Raw genomic sequence first — 12,306 nt, 5'->3', positions numbered from 1 at the left:
AAATATCGGTTTGCTGCCCATTGTGTTGTGTGCAAGTATGGCATTGAACAACAAGGAAGAAGTGGGGCTGAGCAATGGTGCTATGAGTGGTGGTGTAAGCGTAATGGGACGTGACAATCATATGCGTTTGTGGGCTGACTTATCAGTTGCTTTCCCGGTGTATGATCCAGTAGATAGTACAATGGCAATCGATCAGTGGATCAGTGAAATGGAAGAGTACGCAATATTGTATGAATGGGATGATGTTGCCATTCAACACTTTGCGTTGTCAAGACTGACAGGCGTTGCAAAAATTTGGCGTGATAGTCTACCATCTATCTCGCGTACTTGGTTTAGTTGGACTAAACTTTTAAGGGAAAATTTTATATCATCGTCTGTGGAAGATGTTATGCAGTGTAGACTGGACGCTCAAAGTTACAATCGTAAACCAGGACAAAATATAATCGAATATTTTTATGAAAAATTGTCCAGATGTAACAAAGCAAAAATGGAAGACAGTGAGACTATACAGTGGATAGTAGCTGGTGTGCAAAACGATCGTTATCGTGACTATCTGGGACCACTAACAAATTATAGTCGTCCGTTTGAATTATTACAACATTTAAAGTCTGCATCACAATACATATCAAATGAAAAATCAAAGTCATGTTTATTTAATGGCTATGCGAACAAATCTAGAGTTTTGTCGAAAGTAGAAGTAACGTGTTTTAGATGTAGAGCTGTTGGTCATACTTCAAAAACTTGTCCCCAAAAACCGACTTTAACTTGTTTTAAATGTTCAACTCCTGGTCACAAGGCACGAGACTGTCATGTGAGGAGAAATTTAAGTACAACTGCAACAAAGTCAAGTACTTCACAAATAACTATGACAAATCAAAATAATAATAGATCAGTACTTCAAGTTGGACATGTAGGTGCACAGTCCAAGTACTTTAAAGATGCTGTCATAAACGGTGCTACAGTTAGGGCATACATCGACATGGGAGCAGCGTGTGTTGCTATGCGTTTGAGTGATGTCAATAATCTGTTAATTGATTATGATGATCAAGTAACAGATGAATTTGTTGGTTATGGATTTGGTAAAGTTCATTCGTTAGGTCGTTTTGAGACAAACATATCTATTGATGGAGTAGTAGCAAGAGTGCCCGTTAATGTAGTGCCTGACGAAATACAAGATATACCGTTGTTAGTGGGACACCCATTTACTGAACAACCACATATCATGATCACTAGTACTGCTGGAGAACTGACAGTAGAGCAAGTCATACCAAATATAGCTGTTATCACAAACAACAAAGTGCCACTATGGGCGACTACTGCCGTCGTAATACCAAAAAATCATGTTGGACACATATCGGTTAGTACAAATTTACCAAAAACTGAATTATGTATAGAAGGAGGACTACGTACTTCAAAACAATTGGTCCCTCGATGTTTAGTCTCGACTGACGATAAAGGACTAACACGAGTGCCTGTTTTGAACTTGTCAAATGAACAATTCGTTGTCAAAAAAGGTGACACAGTTACCCGCGGTGTAACTTTCACTGAGTTTTGTAATAACAACGAAATGTGTACTCGTGAAGTAAATAATGAATTAATTACGGCAGACGAAGTTATCACAGACTTAGACACTGATCAATTACAAGACGTACTGGCAATGATAAACGAATACCGTGATCTCGTGGCGAAAAATATACGACAAGTTGGGTGCACACATTTAGCGGAAATGAAACTCNGTACACATTTAGCGGAAATGAAACTTAATATGAATGACGATCAGCCAGTGGTATATCGACCATATCGACTATCTTTTCACGAACGAATACAAGTACGTAATTTAGTCAATGAACTCAAGGATGCTGATATTGTGGAAGACAGCAATTCACCATACTCCAGTCCAGTATTGTTGGTCAAGAAGAAAACGGGAGATGTTCGATTATGTGTGGATTACCGAAAATTAAACTCGAAGACCATACAAGATAAATATCCTTTGCCAAGAATCGACGATCAGATTGACAGACTTCATGGTAACATATATTTTACTAGTTTAGATCTTTTTAGTGGTTACTATCAAATTCCTATTAATGATAGTGTAACAAGGGCACGAACGGCTTTTATCACCCCTGATGGGTTATATCAATTTAAACGCATGCCCTTTGGTGTGTCAAACGGCCCAGCAAATTTTGCCAAAATGATAGCAACTGCTCTAGGATCTCTTTTATTTACTGTAGCGTCAGCTTATTTAGATGATGTAATAATACCAAGTAAAACGGTTGAAGAAGGTTTAAAAAGTTTAAAATTAGTTTTTCAAGCCCTTAGAGAGGCAGGCTTGACTTTGAGAATTGATAAGTGTAGATTTTTTATGACTAAAATAGAGTATTTAGGTTTTGAAGTAAGTAAAGATGGTATAGAACCAGGAAAGAGAAAGACATTAGCTATTGAGAAATAGAAATGTCCTGTACCAAAAGATGTTCGAGCTGTACGTNGAGAAATTTCCTGTACCAAAAGATGTTCGAGCTGTACGTAGTTTCATAGGTTTAGCGAGCTATTTTCGTAGATTTGTTCGTAATTTTGCTCTTAAGGCACGACCTCTTACAAATTTGTTGAGTAAAAATACTAAATTCGAATGGAGTGCCGAACAACATAATTCTTTCGAAATATTAAAACAATCTATTGTACAAAAACCAATTCTAAAAACATATAACACTGAGGCACACACCGAGTTACACACCGACGCTAGTAAAGACGGTATCGGTGCGGTATTATTTCAACGACAATCAGATAATTTATTACACCCGATTAGTTTTTATAGTAGAAAAACAACACGGGAAGAATCAGAATATCGTTCTTATGAACTAGAAGCGTTAGCTATAGTCAATTCTGTCGAACGTTTTAGAGTTTATTTAATAGGCATACATTTTATAATAAAAACCGATTGTAATAGTTTAAAATTATTAGCTGATAAACGCGATTTATCGCCACGTATCGGTCGTTGGTTTATCAAAATGTCTGAGTATAATTATACTATCGAACATATAAGTGGTTCTTGTAATTCAACACCAGATGCACTTAGTCGTAGTCCCGTAGAACCCCCAGAAACAATTGAAACAGCTAGTTTACACGTATTTGGTATTAAAATAACTACAGATTGGGTAGCATCAATGCAGCGAAACAGTGTTGAGGTAGCAGAACTAATAGAGAAAGTTAATAATAAAGATTTGAGTGTAACGAGCAAGTATCAGTTAGAGGATGGTCGTTTGTATAGAACTACCAAAGTAAGATGGCGATTGTATTTACCCAAAGGAATGAGATATGACATAGTTAGTGAGGCCCACCGTGAGCTTTCACATTTGGGTGTGGACAAAACTTTAGCGAAAATAAAAGAAAACTATTATTTTCCTAATATGAAAAATTTTGGTACGCAGTACGTAAATAGATGTATAAATTGTTTATATTATAAAATACCAAATAAAGGAGCTGTGTATTGGCATCCTTTGGATAAGGGTAACCAACCTATGTTGACTGTACATTTAGATCATGTAGGTTCATTTGTGTTGACTGATAGGGACAATAAATATGTGCTGACTTTTATAGATGGCTATAGTAAGTATGTTGTTTTGAGCGCAGTGAAGGATGTAAGTGCGGAGGAAACAATAGTGTACGTACGACTTTTTATAAGCCATTATGGTAAGCCACTTCGGTTTATTAGCGATAGAGGTTCCGCTTATACTTCCGTAATTTTTGAAAAGTTCTGTAGAGATCATAATATTATACACGTAAAAACTGCAACCAAGAGTCCTAGGAGTAATGGTCAAGTTAAAAAACAAACGGTACTATTATTAAATGTTTAGCGACGATAACTGAAAGTGAGGAAAACAGAGATTGGGATATGAAGTTAATGGAAGTACAATGGTCTGTAAATAATAGTACACAGACAACAACAAAATGTAAACCATTTGATGTTATACATAAATACAAAGCAAATGGATTAATTACTAATAGTTTGAATAGAGAGATAGAGACAGTTAGATTAAATAAAGAAAAGGTTAAAAATGTTGATTTAACGGAAAGACTAAAGGAAAATAGGGAGAAAATGTTGACAAAAATAAATTAACGAAAAAAAAAACCATCAAAGTACAACACAGGTGACTTAGTAATGGTTAGGTGGGATCCGCCTGCGACAGGACAGAGTAAAAAACTAGAACCAAAGTACAAAGGTCCATACGAAATAACAAAAGTCCTCAGGTATGACAGATAAGTGGTAAAATATATAACAGGCGAGAGAGTTAGTCAAAAACCATTCAGTACTGTGATAGGATTTGACCGTTTAAAGTTGGTAAGCTCAAATGTAGATGAANCTTATCGTTGCTGTACTGGTGATCGACCGTTGTGTCATCCGTATGGATGGTAATACGAGTTAGTTGACCTTCTATCGTCTCCGCGCGATTTACCTGCGGTAGTATTGTGTTGTTAATTTGTTATACACGGAATATACATTTATATTTTATATTATATTTAAAGTTGGCTTTATTCATTTATTTTAATAAGTATCATTCTTGATTTTCTTTACGTTTTCTATTTAGTTTATACAATTAATTTCACTGTCTATATTAAAACAATACAATCGATTCAAATAAAGATAATAAATTTTTAAATGTGCACGTACAGTCTTCATGAATGTTTTTAGAAATACTCGCACCGTAATTGACAATACTATTTACACTGTCAAATTCAAAATTTAATAAAAAACAATACAAATATAATATACATACTATTTGAATGGGAGTTTTTGGAAGTACTCACGACGTAATTGACATCACTTTTAATGATCACCTGTATTCAAATTTAATTTCATTAATCACAGAATATAAAAAAGTTTTAACTCACTTTCAGATTTTGTAATGTTGTTAAAATTATCGATTAACAATTGTATCACATTATCTGTTTCTATCAAATAATTTGTATTAAACATATATATATATATATATATATATATATTTTCTCAAATCATTAAAATATTATGAAATAGAATGAGTAAAAATAGTATATTATTTACTACCCTTTCAATTAATGCACTTGCAGAACATATCTTTTAAAATTATCCTTTCTCGTGAATTTCTTTTTACATAAAATACATCCATACAAAACTTTGTTGTGTACACTATTGTTATGTCGTTTCAAATCCTTAGAAAAGCTAAAAGTCTTACTACAAACATTACATGAGAACGTCATTATTACGATGATTTTTAATCTATCAAATAGAAAGAGTAGATGATATCGAACCAACAGATAAATGATAATTAAACCGGAACATAACAATTTTCCCGGTTTTAAGTGTTTTAGTTTTGTATATGTCAGCATTTTTTACTACCATACAATTCACCTTCCTAGATGCTGATGAATTTCGCAGAAACTTAGTTATATGTTTAAATGATACAATTGCATTTTTCATTATTATGGTGGTAGACGAGATGTTGTGTATTATAATCTCGAGTTTCTAATTTCTACAGATTTCTCACGCAATTTATTCACACCATGATCAGGATTTTATTTTTACAGAAATTAAAACATTATTTTAATTTAAAAATGAAAGTAGTTTATTGAATATTTAATTATACAAACAATAATTTTATTTTAATCAAATGCAATATTTATTTAAACACATTTTAATTTAAAATTAATTATTTATAAAAACATTACATCGTAACTAGAGCTGTGTTCTTTTTTCCCCATAAATACAAGCTTAAGATTTACATCCCTTTGTTTAAATCTTCACTAGTGAATAAAAAGCTTGCGGGTAAATAAACTTGAAATAATGGTTCATCATCAAGTTTTACTTCAACCACTGGAGTCTCATTCGAGTATTTTGATTTTACCACGTATAATCCTAGAACCTTATATTCTACTTCTATTTTAAGATCGGATACACATAATCCAAGTTTATTTTGCTTACCATTCTACCAATCTTTATCTTTCATACTCATCTATAATATATAATATACACAATATTATAAAATATTCCATGCTGTATTCTATTATTAATTATTGAAAAACTTACTTTTTATATAATAAAACATTGAAAAATTACTTCACGACGTTCGATTTTCAAAAGTTTTTTTAAATGAAAGAGCTCGACGAAGACGAGAAATTTTTTTTTAACACACCGTTAGCGTTTAAAAATTTTATCAAAAATGCTCATTGCCACTAGCGTTTTTCGATTTAAATTCTGAAATTCTTACCAGATTTGCCCAAAGAAATTCCATGGTACCCTGAAAATTTCGTTGAAATCTCTTCATTTTTGACCGAGTTACGAGTTTTTTTTTTAATTTTAATTTTTTTTATGTCCACGTGCATAGTTTTTAATAGGATATTATTTTTGTGTTGCACATATTAATTTTTTTTTAATTTTATACATGTATGCAAGCGTATTAATAACAAGGTATTTAAATATACCTTAGGAGTAGACCTAAATATTTTAGTCATATTATTAGTTAATTCATTAATTTTTGTATTATTTCTTGTATCTAATATAAATTATTGAATAGGATTTATAAAAAATAAGTCTATTATTATTTTCATTAATAACTTGTTTTATTTCTTTCTCCTATTTTTCTTTCGGAACAAATATTTTATTATTATGGTATGTCTTACGAAAAATCTTTTTCTTTTTTTTGATAGGACATTTTCCTAAAGAGTTTACATTAAATGTTAATAAAATTTGTATTGATACATACAAAAAATAATATAAAAAATTGTCAAATTAAATATATTAAAATGAAACACAATACACATGTTATTATTTTAAAGGTCGCAGTAGAAAATAGAAATGTAAATAATAATAATAATAGCGATTACACTATTATAGCAACCGATAACGACGACCGTACACGTATTTTAATTCTAAAAATAAAGTACCCAATATAGTAATATACTAATTTTTTAACGAATGGACGACGTTGTCGGTCGTCCAAAACTCGTACATTAGATAGCATCTTAACCATATCCGCACGCGCACGATTTGCGCCCTGTTTATAATATACGTTTATAGTCCTGTCGTCCATACCACTGGTACCTCCTAATATACAGAGTGATTTTTCAAGAAGTTGTTTCATATTTGATTTACTATATAAATAATTTTAAATATAAAGTTAATTGAAAGAAAATATTTCAAAAAGTAGATTAGATTTTTAACACGCTTATATTAGTTTCACGTGTATGTTGTTTGTTGTTTGTCGTTTGTAAGTTTGTAACTCCACGCGGCACGTGTTATTATGTCGCGTATCCCGTCGTGTATGACCTTGAGACTACACTGTCGTAACGCATTCGCCCCACCCCGCTCACCACTCGTAGACAACAATATTTTCCAACCCGTAGATGCGCGCGTGTCATCAATTATATATATATATATATAACAAATTTTTATTGTAATTGACACAGCCCCGCGTCGTTTTACGCCGCGGTGCAAAGTCCAGCAAGTGCCGCACGGCCGACGACGTCCCGCCGCTATACCGTAGTCTTCTTCCCATTGTCAAAATAACATCGTCAACAAACTGATCCGCACTCGCGCACCGTCGTCATCTACGCTGCTAACCTATTGACGCCCGAGGATCACGCCGGACATCGCGTCTTCGACGCCAGCAAAAGTGCCGCGATATTATGCGAAGATTATATATTCCTACCGCCACCGCTAATATTAATATATATATTTATATTTATACGTATATGTTAATATTCATTTATATATTCCTACAGCCGACGCCTCTGCTGCCGTATATGCCTCGTGTATAATGTTCCCTCCGCCATGCCCGCCCACATAAACACGGCTATACCTCATGCATGATACGTTTACGTACTTAAGTCCCTTTAAATATATATATATTCTAATTACTATTAAAACTTATATATTAATACACTTTATTCTCATTAAGAGATATGTAGTGTATTCATTCCGATTACGGAGGATGATTCTCGTATCGTTATTTTTCGTCACTACCTCCACGTTACGCGCCTGCTGCTTTCCTTGGATGTGGTAGCCGTTTCTTAGACTCCCTCTCCGGAATCGAACCCTGTATTCCCGTTACCCGTTACAATCATGATATTGATATTAACCACTATCATAACATGAAACTAAAAAGTGAAAAATAAATATAGTTTAAAAAAACTAAAAAACAAGCTTTTAAAGCACATCGAACTAAACAGTTCAAAATAATTTTTAAAATAAGCTTAAAACAATAATGAACGAAAAGTACTAGTATTATTGTGATAAAAGCGTGGGTGCTTTGTGCCATATTTTTCGTATATTGAGCGCCCGACGGTTTTTTCACAATAATACTAGTACTTTTCGTTCAATATTGTTTTAAGCTTATTTTAAAAATTATTTTGAACTTTTTAGTTCAATGTGCTTTAAAAGCGTGTTTTTTAGTTTTTTTTAACTATATTTATTAAACATTGCGTAACCCTCTCGCCTATAACTCATAATTATATTAACTCAAAACGTAAAAATAGACAACTGGTTATCGGTCAGTCAAAATTTTGTTTTGGCTATTCTTCATTAAAAAGTTAAAAAATTATAATAGGTTAGCGTTTAATTTTCGAAAGTACCCCTAAATACCTTAAACAATAATTTTTTCTAACAATAAACTTGATATTTACAATGACTTATAAGTGCAAATAAAATTTTAACTTGATTTATTTATTAGGAATAATATCATAACCAAACAAGCGAGAACGAACTGGGGAAGTAACGCAACAGTTTTCAATAATAATGTCGTAACTCAAAAATTAATAAATAAATAATATAAATAAAAAAAAAGTCAGAATAATTATTTTGTTGTTGTTAAAAAATGTGAGTGAGAGTTACATTTGATTCGAGGTGTAATTCGAGGGTCATAAAATAACAATGTAAATTTTCTTATGGATTTAAAAAAATCTTACCTGGTAAATTATCTGGTTCTTATAATATCCTTAGTGATGATATTGGTAAAAATGATAAATAAAGTAACACAAGTTCAAATTTTAGTTCACAAATTAACACATAAAAACTTCGACAATGACGATCACGACGTTCGCATAGTTTAATACGGAGTACGAAAAGAACAGCGCAATACGGAGCACGAAATGAACAGCCAGGAGCAAGGGTTTGCTTTGGCTTTTTACAATATTTTTTTACCCCCTAAAATCGTCAGTGTCGAATTTTTAGTATAATTGTTTATTGATAAATAAGCATAAAACACAGAGATCAATACAGATGAATAGAACATAAATTATTTTGACATTTACATATATAACATTAACATGTTTTTTTACAAGACGAAAATTAATACAATGCATTTAACCATTAATAGTAAAATAACAAATATGACAAAAATAATACATAGATTTTCTTTTGCTAAGGAAATATTTTAAAAGTAATTATTAATTGATTTATACATTACACTACAATGTAGCCAAACAGTGTGAATTTGTTGACTATTTCTCTTAAATGTTTATTTAAATTTTTGTTAGAAAAGGATCATGTCCTTGTAAGAATATGATGTATAATAAAACAAGTTAAAATGTACTATTTCTATGGATAGAAGTGGTGACTATTTGAAATGAAAAAAGAATATACTAATAAATACTAAAAGATAGCATTGTTGAGTACATGAATAGGGTATTTTAGTGTTGTCGCGTATAAATAATAGTGACGATTATATTACGACAGTAATTTTTTCAATAAAACTGAAGACAGTTTTCTTTTTTCTAGTTTAAAACAGAAAAACGTACTGACAAATACTTCGTTAAGTAAATGACTGACTAGATTTGTAACTTATTGTATTTAATTATTTTTTATGCACAATCGCATGGAAACGTTTCAAGACACTAAAGTTATTAAATAAGAATATTAAATTCGTGCAACAACAAGAAAACCGACATTTTCTTCTTATAACTGATGTTGTTTTTACACTCCAGAGGAGCACAGTTGAACTTTTAAATTTTTAATTATATAAAAATATTGGTTCAATAGTAGTATAGTCCCTAGATAAAATTTACTTATTTTTATGAAAACCTTTAACAAATACTTAGATATTATTTACAATAATATACGTAAGTTTTGAACTAATTGAAGCTGTTTTTTTATAATGAAATTTTTTTTTTAAATTGTTTTCTTAGTTATTTATTAACATAAAAATTTAATGTAGTATATTATTTAAAATTGTCGTAATGTTTTTGTCAGGAACTTTTGTATTATTTATACTAATATCAATTATATTTATTTGAGTCTTTATGAAGTCATGCATATAATTAAAAAAAACACACAATAATGATGTGTTTGAATTTAAATTTTTACGAATAAGTTAATGTAAAAAAATCAAATTTAATATCGACAATATTAAATATATATTGTATAATAGAACTGTTATATAAATAATAATAATAATAATAATAGAAAAATAATTGAACATAAAAATGTCATGACTAGACATAAACGTGTTAAATAGTAAAAATTATGTTAAAACATTAGTTAAGGTATTATTTAATTTTCAGAGATATAACTTTTATGCTAATAATATTATTTTTATAAAGTTAAATTAAAGTTTATTACAACATTATTTATAATAAAGTTAAATTATTCATGTATTTTTAATATAAAAATTTAAAAGTTTAATACAAAACGTAGTATTTATAAAATTAACTTAACAAATAAAAAGAATACACATAAAGTTTTTACAATCTTTTTGGTTGGACCAACGGTTATGAGTGTTAATATATTGAATATATTTAACTATAGTTCTATTATATAGTTCTCCAACGTAATTGGTCCCTAAATTTACCATAACTTTAAAAAATGTTCTCTTTATATAAAATAAAGTAAAATTTAGTTTAAAGATTAAAGATTACTGTTAACACACATTATAAATAATAATTATATTTTATAATATAGTAAGTTTATTTGTTCTTAATATTAATAAAAATATGTATTAACTTGCTTAGACTTGAAAATGTCAATAACTATTACATGGATTTGGAATGTTAAAACTGATTAGGGAACACAATTGGTTAATTAACAATAGGCGACAGTCCATTTTATATACCACAGATCTAATTGACAACACTAATTACTTTTATAATATCATTGAAAATTTTTATTTTAAATTTCGAAAATTTTTTTAACCATTTTCTTACAAAATATACTTTAGACGTTGTTAAAAACTGTAAAAATTATTAAAAAAAAAATGAACGCAAAAATTCGCTGTATCAAAAGTTATTGAAGATGTCAAAACCTTGTGGGACACTGCATATATTCCGCTTTCGTTTTATACTGACTTTATGCATTTAAAAGCTAGTAATTTAATAATAAATTATCATAGAAATCTGAAAATTTCAAATAAAAATATTTTTTAGTTATAACTTATAAAATAATTACTGTTTTTCTAACTAGTTGTTATACATTTTAATATCATATATTAAAAGATATTCAACTATTAAATGCATATGGTTGCATTCGTTCAACTTTCAGTAATATCGCAATAAGTAAGAAAATTTTACTTTTAATTTTATAGTATTCTGGATAAATTTTAGATAATAATAAGTTCATTGAATAAGAATTACAAGATATTGGCTAAAATGTAATTATTAATAATAGATGTCGTCATTCAATCATAATAATTCGTTTTAGTAGTTTTAGCAACTTGATAATTGATGGAATAATTTTTTGTAACATTATATCATATTAGTGGCCTAATAGATATGTACACTGAACAGATTTTATTTTTTGAGATTTTACATGAGTCATGTAAGCAATTAATCATGAAATAAAAATATTAAATATGTGTTTCGAGTTCTTATTTAAAATACTTATTTATTTAATTATACTGCTTGCATGAAAATTATAAAGATGGAAAAAAAAATTTAACGACAAAAAATATCGTTTTACTATTTAAACATAACAGAATTTATTTTTTTATTCCTTTGATTACTTTAAATATATCATTAATATTGTTACGAACGCGGCGTAGCGAAAAACAAAAACTGTTTACTAATAATATGCATCCCAAAGAATCGCTTGAACGCTTTCGATAGAGGCAGCCACGCAGGTCGGTTCACGAGGATGATGTGCTGGTTTAGGTCAGTGACTTAGAATGTCGCATACTGATTTTCTATGTTTTTGTGGGTTATTAAGCCCCAACCTTTGCAAAGTCCAAAAAGCCACACTGTGTTGCAAGTTACAGAGACGCCGTGGACCGCTCTGGAGTAATGCATAACGGTAGTTCGAAATGTACCACAATAATTGTGGTCGTGTTAAAAAAAAAAAAAAAAAAAAAA

Source organism: Daktulosphaira vitifoliae, unplaced genomic scaffold (assembly GCF_025091365.1).
Source record: "Daktulosphaira vitifoliae isolate Bord-2020 unplaced genomic scaffold, ASM2509136v1 Scaffold_25, whole genome shotgun sequence".
In the NCBI taxonomy this organism is placed as follows: Eukaryota; Metazoa; Arthropoda; class Insecta; order Hemiptera; family Phylloxeridae; genus Daktulosphaira; species Daktulosphaira vitifoliae.
Note: the sequence above shows the minus strand (reverse complement) of the source record.